At 40.1% G+C, this 14,131-nt stretch overlaps 1 protein-coding gene across 1 annotated transcript in view; it reads right to left on the reverse strand.

Annotated features, from left to right (window-relative positions):
* TATDN2 (TatD DNase domain containing 2) overlaps positions 1–14,131 on the reverse strand; it is a 64,941-nt gene that overhangs the window by 130 nt on the left and 50,680 nt on the right. The window lies entirely within an intron of this gene.

Raw genomic sequence — 14,131 nt, forward strand, 5'->3', positions numbered from 1 at the left:
AGAATTCAGGGGAGCATAGCCCTAAGAATGTCAGTGGGAGCTAGAGCCTGACCTCAGGGATCATCCTGTCCAATTCCTCTATCTTACAGATGAGAAAACTGAGACCCACAGATGGAGCCATCTGCCCGAGGCCACACAGGCAAAAGTCAGAGCCTGCTCACCTCACTCTAAATCTAATGCTATAGCGGGCTTTTGTATCCATCTTTTAGCTTTCCTCATTTCTAAATCCTGGAGATAGCTTTGGGGGGGGGGGGCAATTAGGGTTAAGTGACTTGCCCAGGGTCACACAGCTAGTAAGTATCAAGTGTCTGAGGCCATATTTGAACTCAGGTCCTCCTGAATCCAGGGCCAGTGCTCTATCCACTGTGCCACCTAGCTGCCCCTGGAGATAGCTTTTAAGAAGCAAAGTCTCTCAGCCTGGTAGCATACATCTGTGATTCCTGCTTCTGGGGAGGCTGGGAATGGTAGATTGTCTGAGCTCAGGAGCTCCAGGCTGCAGCCAGGCTAAAGATGGTCAGATGTCCTCGATAAGTCTGGCAGCACCAATATGGCGAATCCCTTGCAGCTGGTAGGCCACTGGTTGCCAGGTTGGAAACAGAGCAGGTCAAAGCTTCCTGGGTAGTCAGCAGGGGGATTCATTAGGCTAGGGAGCAGCTGTGACACCTCCAGCCTGAACAAGATAAGGGAATCAATCTCAAAAAAAAAAAAAATCTAAGGCATACACAGAAGGCAGGAAGGCCTAAGTTCAAATCCAGTCTGGTACATTTACTAGCCAAACAAGTCACTTAACCTCTGTCTCTCAATTTCCTCATCTGTCAAATGGAAATCATAATAGCACCCACCTCTCGGGGTTGTTATGAGGATCAAATGAGAGAAAATGCTTAAGACAGCACCTGGCGGGGCAGCTAGGTGGCGCAGTGGATGGAGCACCGGCCCTGGAGTCAGGAGGACCTGAGTTCAAATCCGGCCTCAGACACTTAACACTTACTAGCTGTGTGATCCTGGGCAAGTCACTTAACCCCAATGGCCTCACTTTAAAAAAAAAAGACAGCACCTGGCCCGTAGTAGGGCTTAATAAATAATTATTCCCTTCCCCTTCCTTCTCTGCCAATAAAATGTCAACTCCTTAAAAGAAGGGACTATTTAATGTTTGTCTTTGAATCTATCTCCAGTAGTTAGCACAGTGTTTGTGACACTTGAGAGAAATGATTGCTTGCTTGCTTGTCTGAATGATTGAGGTCTGAAGTTTGTCAGAGTGTCCTTACACATCCATGTTGCTTTCTTCAGACCTCTCTCTCTTTTTCTCCTAATGTATTTTTTTTTCTTCCTATCTTCAGCATCATATTTGTGAGTGCTTCATATCCTTCCTGCCCTGACATAGGATCCTGCCTATCCTTTTTCTGAACCCTCTGAAATCTTCTCTCCAAAACTAAAGGGTGAATGTCAGACTCTTTCCGACTCTCTGCTCTTTATCACAAACTCTCAAGCAGAGAGGTCATTTCTCTGCAAAGGTCCCATTATTTCCAGTCTAGCAAACAACAATTCCTTATTGATGAGGATCAGATCTAGAAGAGTATCATCCCTTATTGGTTCCGCTATCTGTTTTGGAATGAAATTATCATTAAGCCAAATCCAAAAACTGTTAGCTATGCTTCTGGTTAAGATGGTGACATTAAAAGTTGTAGAGTGGCCTCAGACACTTGACACTTACTAGCTGTGCGACCCTGGGCAAGTCACTTAACCCCCATTGCCTCACACACACACAAAAAGTTGTAGAGAAACCCAGATCTCCAGAACATAAAAACATCTGAAAACAGACCCAAAAAGACAAATGACAAAAGAAATCTGAAAGAAACAGAAATCAGCTCTTCCATCCAGTCCATAACTGCACAAAAAGACAGCAAGAAGACAATAGAATCTGCTCAAGGTGTCAAACAAGGAAAGCTATCTTAGGTAACTGTAGAAAAAAAAACAACTGGGGCAAGGAAATGCTGACAATGGTGCCAAGAAAACTAGCACAAAGTTTGGTGCCCAGGCCACAAAACTAAGGGAAGGGGAGCCAGTGAGAATTCTAACAAATGGATCCGAAGCCAGCCAGCACTCTGTAGAATGACATCACAAGCCAGCACCAATTCCAACAATCTTGTGCCAGAAGCCAGGCACCAAGATTGGTCTTGGCTAGACAGAAGCAGGGAGCAGAACCCTATAGTAGGAGAGAGGAGACGAGGCCAACTCAGTGCCTGGATGGGGGTCGGAGGGGCAACTGAGTGAGGTGGGCTCTGCAGGATTTCCAACATCCCACAGGAGTCATAACAGAAGCATAACATTGTCATATGTTGCTGAGAGGAATAAGTCAAGCTGAGCAAAGAGACAGCTTAGAAACAAAAAAATAGAAAATTCACTCCATGGATAGACTAGTTATGTGTTTGTCAAACACAATGTGAATCAACTCAGCTTATCAGTGGAAGCATCTGTTGCGAATGGTTCCTAGGAAGAAGGGAAAAGCTGAGTTCCAGATTTATGAGTTACCTTGAACACATGTGACCCCTAACAGGTCCTGAGTGTGTCCCCTTTCCCCAAGAGGTAGTGCAATAGCGGGAAAGTGTGATCTAAGTTCATGTGTCCATTGGGATATATTTATTATTTCTGCATTTATTTTAACAAGTGAATTCCTGTAATATTTGTTACTTCTTTTGCCCTATTGCTAAACAAATGGTTATGTTTAAGAACTAAATGTGTAATTGTTGTGAGGAGCTTGTTTTGTGTAAATGAAAGCACAGTAGTGGGAGCCCAAGAGTTAAAATGGTGAGTTGAAGTGTATTCATCCACAACAGGGCTACATCCAGGACCCCAAGAGACTTTGATTGTAACTTTGTGGTGATGGTGATCCTTTTCCGTAAATTTAGACCAGCTGGTGTAAGGGCAGGTAGGAGATAGTGAACCATTCCAGAAAGTGAGTAGGTGTTCACACACTCATGAGAGACATATGAGGTGTGTTGGGTGACCACCCCACACACTCATTACATTGAACTGGCTTATGCTAAGCACAACAGACACATTACAAAATCAAGAAGAAAAAAAATACTGTAAGCACCCAGAAGTTTGTTTTGTTTTGTTTAATTCAAGTACCAAGAATCCACAGTCAGGTTCACACAAGCACCTACTTGAAAGGAAAGAAAAATTTGGAATACAACATTCCAAAAGGCAAAAGATAAAGGCTTACAACCAAGCATAATTTATCTTTTTAAAAAAGGGGGTGCGGCTAGGTGACGCAGTGGATAGAGCACCAGCCCTGGAGTCAGGAGGACCTGAGTTCAAATCCGACTTCAGACACTTGACACTTACTAGCTGTGTGACCCTGGGCAAGTCACTTAACCCCAATTGCCTCACCCAAAAAAAAAAAAAAAAACCTGAATATAACCCTCTGAAGGGGAAATGGGCTTTTATAGAATAAAAGACTTCTAAGTATTTCTGGTGAAAAGGCAAAAACAACAGAAATTTTAGGCAAGAGAAACCTAAAAAGGGAGGTTGGGGGCAGGAGAGGAAGTAAGAATTTATTAAGTACCCACTACACAGCCAGACACTTAAGGTAAATGCATTCAAAGCACTGGAAGAGGCAAAATATCCATTATACTTATACATGCTAATTGAGGAAAAGAAATAAATGTCCCTTAAACATCTTAATGTCTTCAAGAATCACAGAAGGAAATAAATAGTACAAACAGAGTATGTTTGGATGTTTGTTCTGTTTTATTGATTTTAAGAGAAGAAAAGGAGAAAGAAATAAACAGAAAGAAAAGGAGATGAAGAAATGAAGAAAAAGTGAGAGGAAGTTACTATTTCCCATAAATAGATGTATGAGAAGAAGAGTACATTAACTCAATGAGGTGGATAGAACTGCAGGAGGTAAACTTGCTGTTCTTTGAAAACAACACTCATCTGACTCCAAGAGTTTTCACTGACTGTCCTTCATTCTTCCTCACCTCCAACTTCCGGCTTCCCTGGCTTTCTTCAAGATTCAGCTCAAATTTCCCCTTCTACAAGAAGCCTTTCTTGGTCCTTTCCCACCCAGTTTCTAGTGCCTTCCTTCTGAGATTACCTTCCACTTATATTGTTTATATCTTATATTTACATGGTTATTTATATGTTGTCTCTTCCATTAGAATATGAGCTTCTCAAGAGGAGCAACCATGTCTTTGCCTGTCTTAACATCCCTACCCCCATACTTAGCATGGTGCCTTGGCACATTGTAGGTGCTTAATCAACAGCTTGCTGGCAGAATGAGCATCTTTTCCCTTCCAAATCCTTTGCCTTCAAAGGGCAGCAAGGCGGAAACATTACTTGTGTCCCTAATGCCATCAGTTTCTTGCCCCAGACAATTTTGATTCTTTGCAAGATGATAGTATTCCATAATTCACAACCTCATTGAAAGAATATTAGTTTTTAAAAGATGAGCTTTGGCAGCAGGGACTATTTGGAGATTTTTAAAAATCAAATCATAGTCTTTTAAATTTGATTCAACATAATCTCTTCTTCATATTCTATTCTGAGCCCAGTTTATTATCCCTAGGGAATGGCTATCAAGAAAAAAACTAGCAATGGGCCTACTCAATAGGTTGCCTGTCTTCTTGCATGTCATAATTGGAACAATCTACTTTAATTTTCCTGTGTGGATTATTGAAGTGAAGTATTTTTATGACTATGATCTCATTGACTCATTTATATGTGAACAATTTAATTACTATTGTGGGCATGTCCTTCCTCTCTATCTTCTTGTCCTGGGTCCTCATTGCTCCACTAATGCGGCCTTTGTTGTATAATGAGTCAAGTTCTCAGCTCCCAAGTTGCAGTGGTAGTAAACACCACCAAGTTAACCCTTTAAAATAAATGGAGTGGGGCAGCTAGGTGGCACAGTGGATAAAGCACCGGCCCTGGATTCAGGAGTACCTGAGTTCAAATCCGGCCTCAGACACTTACTAGCTGTGTGACCCTGGGCAAGTCACTTAACCCCCATTGCCCTGCTAAAATTTAAAAAAATAAAATAAATAAATAAAATAAATGGAGTATACATATGTATATCTGAGCTGTGAAAGACAACAGAGGTGCTAGAGGACACTCAGACCTTCAGAGGCACCTACACAACAATACAGTCCCCACAGGAAAAAAAAAAAAACTGTACAAAATAAAAACACTGAAATAGTGTCTGAGCTATAATAGAAGCACACTCAAAGACCCTGCCCTTTCTAGCAGGAAGATTGCCACATTAGAGAACCACATGCACCCAGACCAACTCCCCACCCCTACTGATCCAAAGAGAATTTGTAAGAGACTTGCATTCTTCACCCCCCCCAAAAAAAAAAATTGCACTCAGATCCATTGTTTCAGGGGCTGGTGCCTAGCTAACCCAGAGACTACAAATTATTGTCAACTATTTAATAAAGTGAGTTCCTAAGGATTTCTACTAGGCAAGAATTAAGAAGTTAAGTCAACAAGGATTTATAAATGTCTTATAAGTCACCAAAGATTTATTGAACACTAACTCTGTATAGGCTCTATGCCTACATACACATATATACATATATACATATATATATATATATACACATGCATGTATACATGCATATACTGTTAATATGAATATATGGATTACCTGGATTTGATGGAGGTACCTTATTATCCAAAAGGAGTTTTATGAAACCCTGGATTAATAGGATTAATAGGAGCAAAATGTCCTTCAACTGGGGGGCAGCTAGGTGGTACAGTGGATAAAGCACCAGCCCTGAATTCAGGAGGACCTGAGTTCAAATCTGACCTTAAGACACTTGACACTTACTAGCTGTGTGACCTTGGGCAAGTCACTTAACCCTCATTGCCCTGAACCCCCCCCCCAAAAATGTCCTTCAACTGAACTCCAGGCTGAGCCCAGATAGCTAGCAGATAAAAGACCCTACTGTTAAGGCTAAAATTCTAGCTTATGTTATCTAAAATCTAATGATTGGTCGCCAATAAATTATAAGTTTTAGCAAGAGTTAGGCTTTTAAGCATTTATTAAGGAGAATAAGAATTTGGTAAAGAGAGAAAGGCCTACATTCATCTATCTATTAAAGGGAGAGTGCATTTCTAGCTCCCTTCTCCACCAGCGTCCTCAGGAAAGAGCCCCAGTCAGAGCGCCAGGCTCCCCCCTTCTTCCTCCCACTAGCAAATGTCACTTCCTGATGCCAAAGAAAAGACGCATGGTCTTGCCCTCAGAGACCTTCACCTCATGGCGGAGCTTTTCTACAGTAAGTCTCCAGCAGGTGGCATCATTCCAATCGTTACACTACCTAGTGACTTCTTTTCCCTCAGAATAGTAATTCCCTATCTTATGGTAACATCTGGGCTTCCTCATCCTTGGCAAACCCTTTTTTGGAATCCTGTGGTCTTATCATGATGCTTCTGCATTTCCTCCATACTTGTTATAACTGAAATTGTTAAACTGCTTTTTGCTTCTGGGCTGATTTCTGTATCATACCATTGAAACTGACAACGCCCTGTAATCAGTGCACTAAAACCATATATACCCTCAGAAATAGGGAGCCCCCCGAGCTTCTCTCTTAGGAGGGAAGTCTCCACATGATCATGTGTCATGTTATCCTTCTTCTTGGGACAATAAAATATTAAATTGGTATTGTGTTTTTTTGTCTGTCTCTGATTTGTAGGAGAAATGAAGCTTTATTTCTCTGATCTGTTTGTAGGAGACAGGCAAATATATGATGTTCTCTGATCTGGTTCATTGTAGGAGATATAAGATATTGTAATTTCTCTGATCTGTTTATTAATTTGTAGGAGAGATTAAACATTATTTCTCTGATCTATTTGTAGGAAACAGGTAGATACAAAAGCTATATTTTAATATTCAACAACACACATACACATACACACACACACACACAGAGCTCTGTGCCAGGCTCTAAGAGAGATACACACACACAAAAAAAAGGAATACAAGTGCCCTTGACTGACTTACAAGCTAATTATTGAGCATCTTTTGGTTATTATCCATTCTTTTTTTTTTTTTTAAGGCAATGGGGTTTAAGTGACTTGCCCACAGTCACACAGCTAGGAAGTGTCAAGTGTCTGAGGCCGGTTTTGAATTCAGGTACTCCTGAATCCAGGGCTGGTGCTTTAACCACTGCGCCATCTAGCTGCCTCCTATTATCCATTCTTAAAAGAAATGAAGCTCTTTTTGTTAGAGCCAAAACCCAGAAAATAAGGGGGTGTCCATAATTGGGAAACAGCCAAACAAATAGTGGTATATGAATGTAATGGAGTTACATAAGAAATGACAAAAGGTTATTGGTTTCAGTGAAATATGGGAAGCCTTATATGAACCAATGCCATGTGAGGTGAGTAAAACTCCAAAAATGCATACCATAATAACATTGTAAAGAAAACAGCCTTGAAAGACTTAAGAACTGTGATCAATTTGATGACCAATGACAACCCCAAAGGACTAAGGAAAAAACATGTTACTCACCAACTGAAAGAGAAGTGACTGATGGATTCATGGTATAGAATGGAGTTCACTTGGTGACGTGGGAATTTGTTTTGCTTGGCTGTGCACATTTGTTACAAGGGTTTTGTTTTCCTTTTGTTCAAGGGCAGAGGATGGGGAGGTGGGAGGAAGAGGGAGAGGTTTATGTTAGGTTGCCAAAAATAAAAGAGAAGAGAGTCACTGAAGCATTCTTTAAATAACAGAAAGAAAACACAGATGAAAGCTTAGAAAGGTTTTATGTTAAAGTTATTATATAGACTTTAAGGGAAAGGCGAGGCAAACCCAGGAACTATATGAACACAATTATAAAACACTTTTCACACAAATAAAATCAGATCTGAACAAATGGAAAAATATCAATTGCTCATGGGAATGCTGAGCTAATATAATAAAAATGACAATTCTACCTAAATTAATTTACTTATTCAGTGTCATTCCTATCAAACTACCAAAATAATTATTTCACAGAGCTAGAGAAAATAACAACAAAATTCATATGGAAAAACAAAAGATCAAGAATATCAAGGGAATTAACGAAAAAATGCAAAGAAAGGTGGCCTAGCTGTACCAGATCTAAAATTTTATTATAAAGCAACAACCATCAAATATATCTGGTACTGGCTAAGAAATAGAGTAGTCGATCAGTGGAAGTTAGACACATAAAATACAACAGTAAATTAATATAGCAATCTCCTGTTTGATAAACCCAAAGACTCTAGTCTCCAGGACAAGAACTCACAATTTGACTAAAACTGCTGGAAAAACTGAAAAATAGTATGGCAGAAACTAGGGATAGACCAACATCTTAAACCATACACCAGAGTAAAATCAAAATGGGTACATGAGGGGCAGCTAGGTGGCTCAGTGGATAAAGCACCGGCCCTGGATTCAGGAAGACCTGAGTTCAAATCCAGCCTCAAACACTTGACACTAGCTGTGTGACCTGGGCAAGTCACTTAACCCCCATTGCCCCTCAAAAAAAAATTTGGTACATGATCTAGATATAAAAGGAAGAATAGTTTATTTGTCAGATCTATGGAGAGGAGAAGAATTTATGACCAAAGATGAGATAGAGAATATTATGAAATGCAAAATGGATCATTTTTATTACATTAAAGAGGTTTTACACAAACAAAACCAATGGAAACAATATTAGAAGGAAAGCAGAGGGGCAGCTAGGTGATGCAGTGGATAGAGCACCGGCCCTGGATTCAGGAGGACCTGAGTTCAATTCTGGCCTCAGACACTTAACACTTACTAGCTGTGTGACCCTGGGCAAGTCACTTAACCCCAATTGCCTCATCAAAAAAATAAATAAATAAAAAGAAGGAAAGCAGAAAGCCGGGAAACAACTTTTACAGCCAGTGATTCTGAAAAAGCTTCATATCTAAAATATACAGAGAACTGAATCAATTATATAAAAATACAAGTGATTCCCCAATTGAAAAATGGTCAAAGGATATAAACAGGCAGTTTTCAAATGAAGAAATTAAAGCTATCTAGAGCCATATGGAAAAAATAGTCTCAATCACTATTGATGAGAAAAATGCAAATTAAAACTACTCTGAGGGGCAGCTAGGTGGCACAGTGGATAGAACACCGGCCCTGAAGTCAGGAGGATCTGAGTTCAAATCCTGCCTCAGACACTTGACACTAGCTATGTGGCCCTGGGCAAGTCACTTAACCCCAACCGCATCACCAAAAAAAACAAAAAACAAAAAAAAACTTACTCTGAGGTACCACCTCATTGGCTAATATGACAAAAAAGGAAAATGATAAACGTTGGAGACTATGTGGGAAAATTGGAACTCTAATGCATTATTGGTGGAGTTGTGAACTGATCCAACCATTCTGGAGAGCAATTTGGAACCATGCCCAAAAGGCTGTGCATATCCTTTGACCCATCAATTTCCCAAAGAGATCATAAAATATCTAAATCCCAAAGAGATCATAAAAAAGGGAAAAGGACTCGCATGTGCAAAAATATTTATAGCTGCTCTTTTTGTGGTAGCAAAGAATTGGAAATTGAGGGAATGCCCATCAATTGGGGAATGGCTAAATAAATTGTGGTATATGAATGTAATGGAATACTATTGCGCTATAAGAAATGATAAGTAGGTGGATTTCAAAAAAACCTGAACTTACATGAATTGATGCTGAATGAAATGAACAGAACCAAGAGAATATTGTTCAAAGTACCAACAACATTGTGTGATAATCAATTGTTATAGATTTAGCTCTTCTCAGCAATACAGTGATCCAAGACAATGCCGAAAGATTTATGGTGGAAAGTGCTCTCCACATCCAGAAAAAGAACTATGGAGTTTGAATGCAGGTTGAAGCATACTATTTTCACTTTTGTTGTTGCTTTTTTGTTGTTGTTGTTGTTGTTGTTTCTTCTTTCTTGTGGTTTTTTCCCTTTTGTTTTGATTCTTCTCTTACGACATGACTAATGTGGAAATATGTTTAACATGATTGTAATGTATAACCTATGTCAGATTGCTTGCTGGCCTGAGGATGAGGGAGGGAAGGGAGGGTGGGAGAAAATTTTGGAACTCAAAGTCTTACAAAAGTAAATGTTGAAAACTATCTTTACATGTAATTGGAAAAAAAAATAAGGTCTGGGAAAAAATTAAGCAAAAGCAAGTTTAATTTAAGAGAGTCAAATTCTTATATATGCCTCTTTCTTTGTTCTACTCGGTTTATTGAAAGATGTGTTTTCTTTGTTGTTTGTTAAGTTCAGAATAGCAACAAAAATACTTAAGTGATGAAGTTTCATTTCTTGAAAGCATATGCAATAATTCAGACTTTCCATTCAGCCCCATTGGTTTTCCTCTCAAATGGTTTGAATCAGTTGGCTGTAGTTCTCAACTCAAATCTAGCTCAGCCTCAGAAATGGGGATAAGTTGGGTACTTTTTACAGTCTCCTTGAAAGAAAATTGTTGTAAGAACCAGCCAGCTTCTCAGCCCCTTCCTTATTGTGGCCTAGGAAGATCAGCTCTTTACTGGTATTTCCTCTCTCTAGCTGCCTAACCACCACATCACAGATTTGATAGGACCCTGTGACTAGGGCAGTTTTTACATTCTTTTTTTTTTATGTTTTATTGTATTTTTATTTATTTTGTTAAATTTTGCCAATTAGATTTTTTTATTTTTTTTTTTTACATATTAGGTATTTTATTTTTTCCATTACATGTGAAGATAGTTCTCAACTTTTGTTTATACAAGCTTTACAATTTCAGATTTTTCTCCCTCCCTCCCCTCCCTCCCCCCTCCCCTAGACAGCAGGTAATCTGATATAGGTTATATACATATAGATATATATACACACACATATATATATACATAATAACATTAATCCTATTTCTGCATTAATCCTGAGTTTTTACATTCTTGTATAAGCATTTCCTTTCCATGAAGATAAAGTGGTTAGTGTTTATCTAAAATCAACACTGATGGTTGGCACTGGGGAGATTCGTACTATGATTAGAGAGGCTGGATTCATTCCCCAGCTGGAGGACAGTTACCACTGATAGAACATAGGCCTTAGAATGTTTGTTTCCTGTAGGACATTGTTCCTGGACTAGGGCCAGCCCAAGGCAGATTTATATGTGGGCAAATGTTGTCTTACTAGTACTTCCAACCCTCTTTCCCCAACCTTTCTCTCTTTCAGCAAACTCCCCATACCTTACTCTGGGACCTATTAGCTGTGTGTGCCCATACCTGAAAAATAGGAATAATAATAGCACCTAGCTTTTATGGTTGCTAAAAAGATCAAATGAGATTATAGACATAAAGCTTATAGAGTCTCAAAATGTGAGGTCTTATTATTATTTTCTTTCTTCTCATTTAAATATAATGAAGTTCAGATAGAAATAGTTCTGGATAGATCTCTATCTTTACATTTAACATTCGAGTGTGCAGGTGTTTGACATGAATGCTTTCTGTCATTGAATAAAAGTATTGAATGGAAGGTCATCTTGAGGAGGTTTGATAAAAAAGAAAGCTCCTTTGGGACAACCCCTAGCAGATGGGTCAAAGGGGATGACAAGGGCCCCCATCCTATTCCTGGTTTTCATTCCCCCTTCTTGATATCTATGTTTCTTTCTTCCTTCCTTCCTTCCTTCCTTCCTTCCTTCCTTCCTTCCTTCCTTCCTTTCTTTCTTTCTTTCTTTCTTTCTTTCTTTCTTTCTTTCTTTCTTTCTTTCTTTCTTTCCTTTCTTTCCTTTCTTTCTTGCAGGGCAATGAGGGTTAAGTGACTTGCCCAGGGTCACACAGCTGGTTAAGTGTCAAGTGTCTGAGGCTGGATTTGAACTCAGGTCCTCCTGAATCCAAGGCCAGTGCTTCATCCACTCCACCACCTAGCTGCCCGATATCTATGTTTCTTAAGCTTTTAATGGCTGGTTGTTTGGAGATTTTGAGTGTTAGAGTTTGTCAACATCTATTAGAAATGTCACTCTTAAATATTTTTGGATTAGCATTAAGTCTGGGCAATTATGGGTGACAGTTTTATCTGTGATAATGCTCAGGATCCAGGACTTTATTTGTTGAATTCTCAAGGATAGTTTGGGGTTGGTAGTCATAGGAATAGCATTCTGAGACTCAGATGTTTATTGATTGAAGGATGGAAGGATTGGCAGTTGTGTAGAGGACAAATTGGAGAGGCGATAGACTTAAAGCAGGGAGACAAAGTAGGGTATTGAATGTGATAAGAGGAGGTGAAGAGGGCCTGAGTGATGATGGTGTTTGTGTGAGGGGAGAGAAGGGGACATAGCAACCAGTGATGTCGTAAGGGTGTGTCCCAGCCTGCTGCATTCATCTGGGGACTTAGGGACTTTTTTGGTTTGGGTTTTGGTTTTTCACAAGAATGACACAGACCAGTGAATATTGAAAGCAACAAGCTTGAATTTGGGGCATCTTAACTTCCCACAAGGCATGTCTCAAGGTCTAAAGTAAGGTACGCAGGACCTAGGGCTCAGCCACCAAGGGTGGGAATTATAAAAATGCCTGACGTTAGTATGTACTTTTAGGGTTGATGAAGTACTTCCATACATCCTCACTTGATTCTCACAGTGACCTTGTGTGGCGGGTGGTGCTATTATTCTCATTTTATAGATGAGTAAACCAAAACTCAGAGAGGTTGTGACTTGTCTATATTATTATAGTCATAGTGTCAGAGGCAGGATTTGAACCCACCTCTCTCCTGACACCCAGTCCGGCATGCTTTCCACGACACTACAATGCCTCTGGAAGGCTCAAATTTGAGCTTAGTCATAGGACCTCTGCTGTGATCTTTAGGCCATTTAGGAGAAAGATGGGAGTCAATGATGATCCTGGAAGAGTCCACCAAGCTAGTCACAGCTCCTAGTCCTGATCAAAAGTAGGCTAAGGGGCAGTTTTGAGTCCTTTGCTAACTCTACACCAGGGCAGCTCAATGGCCCCAAGGAAGAATGTCAGGTTCAGGATGTCAAGGGAGTCATAGTCAGTCACCTTAAGCTGCTTTAACTCTAGCACTTATTATAGAAAGAATCCATGGGGGCAGCTGGGTGGCACAGTGAATAAAGCACCAGCCCTGCATTCAGGAGGACCTGAGTTCAAATGTGGCCTCAGACACTTGACACTTACTAGCTGTATGACCCTGGACAAGTCTCTTAACCCTCATTGCCCAGCAAAATAATAATAATAATAATATTTAAAAATTTAAGAATCCATGGAAGTTTACATTTCTACTCCAAAAAAAGGATACCAGAAGATCCATGCTCTGGCACCACTCCCTACCAGCTTCCCTGGCACCTTCTTAGTCTAGCCTAGAGAAATGAGATCACTCCTAGACCATATATGGGGAAATGAGATCACTTCTATACTATATATCACTCTGAAGGTCAGCTCTATGCAGGCCAGTCACTTGATTCCAGATGGTCCAGAGAAGTTAAGAACAGTAAGGCTTTATGATGAGATGGGCAAAGAGAGATTGACCCATAGGCGAGATCACCAATCTGAAGTAGTGAAATACTTGTGCATGTATGGGGCACATCTTACGTTCAAGTCGCATAGAGGGCATGTCCTGGTTGGTCCTGGTGTCTTCAATGAGCCTGTCTCCCAGCATTTCCAAAGATGGAAAGAAAGAGCTGAGACTAAAGAGCTCCCATGAGAAGACAGAAGGTTTCATAGGGTTGGATGGGATCTTGCTCAATCAGAGCTGTGATTCTTTGATTCTGATTGGTTTTCCATCTCTGATGTCACAGACAGTGGGAGCTGCTGAGGCCATCCACTCTACAAGCATGGAAGATTCCAGGAAAGAGCAGGACGGGGGGCTGAGGAGGGGGCATATCTGGAGCAAAGATAGTCTGCCCCAGGAGAGAATAGGCCCAAAAAAAACTGGAGAAGATTTTTTTTTTGGATTTACCATAAGGTAAAATTTACAAGACTTGGTGACTGGTTGTATATAGGGGATGATTGAAAGGGAAGAATCACTTTGAGGTTATAAACCTTTTTAACTTGGGAAAGGGGTTGGCATAGAGAGGGAGGGAGTGTGGTAACCTTGAAAAAAAAACCAATTCTGATAAAGGTCTCATTTCTCAAACATATAAAGAGCTG

This window comes from Dromiciops gliroides, chromosome 1 (genome assembly GCF_019393635.1).
Source record: "Dromiciops gliroides isolate mDroGli1 chromosome 1, mDroGli1.pri, whole genome shotgun sequence".
NCBI lineage: Eukaryota > Metazoa > Chordata > Mammalia > Microbiotheria > Microbiotheriidae > Dromiciops > Dromiciops gliroides.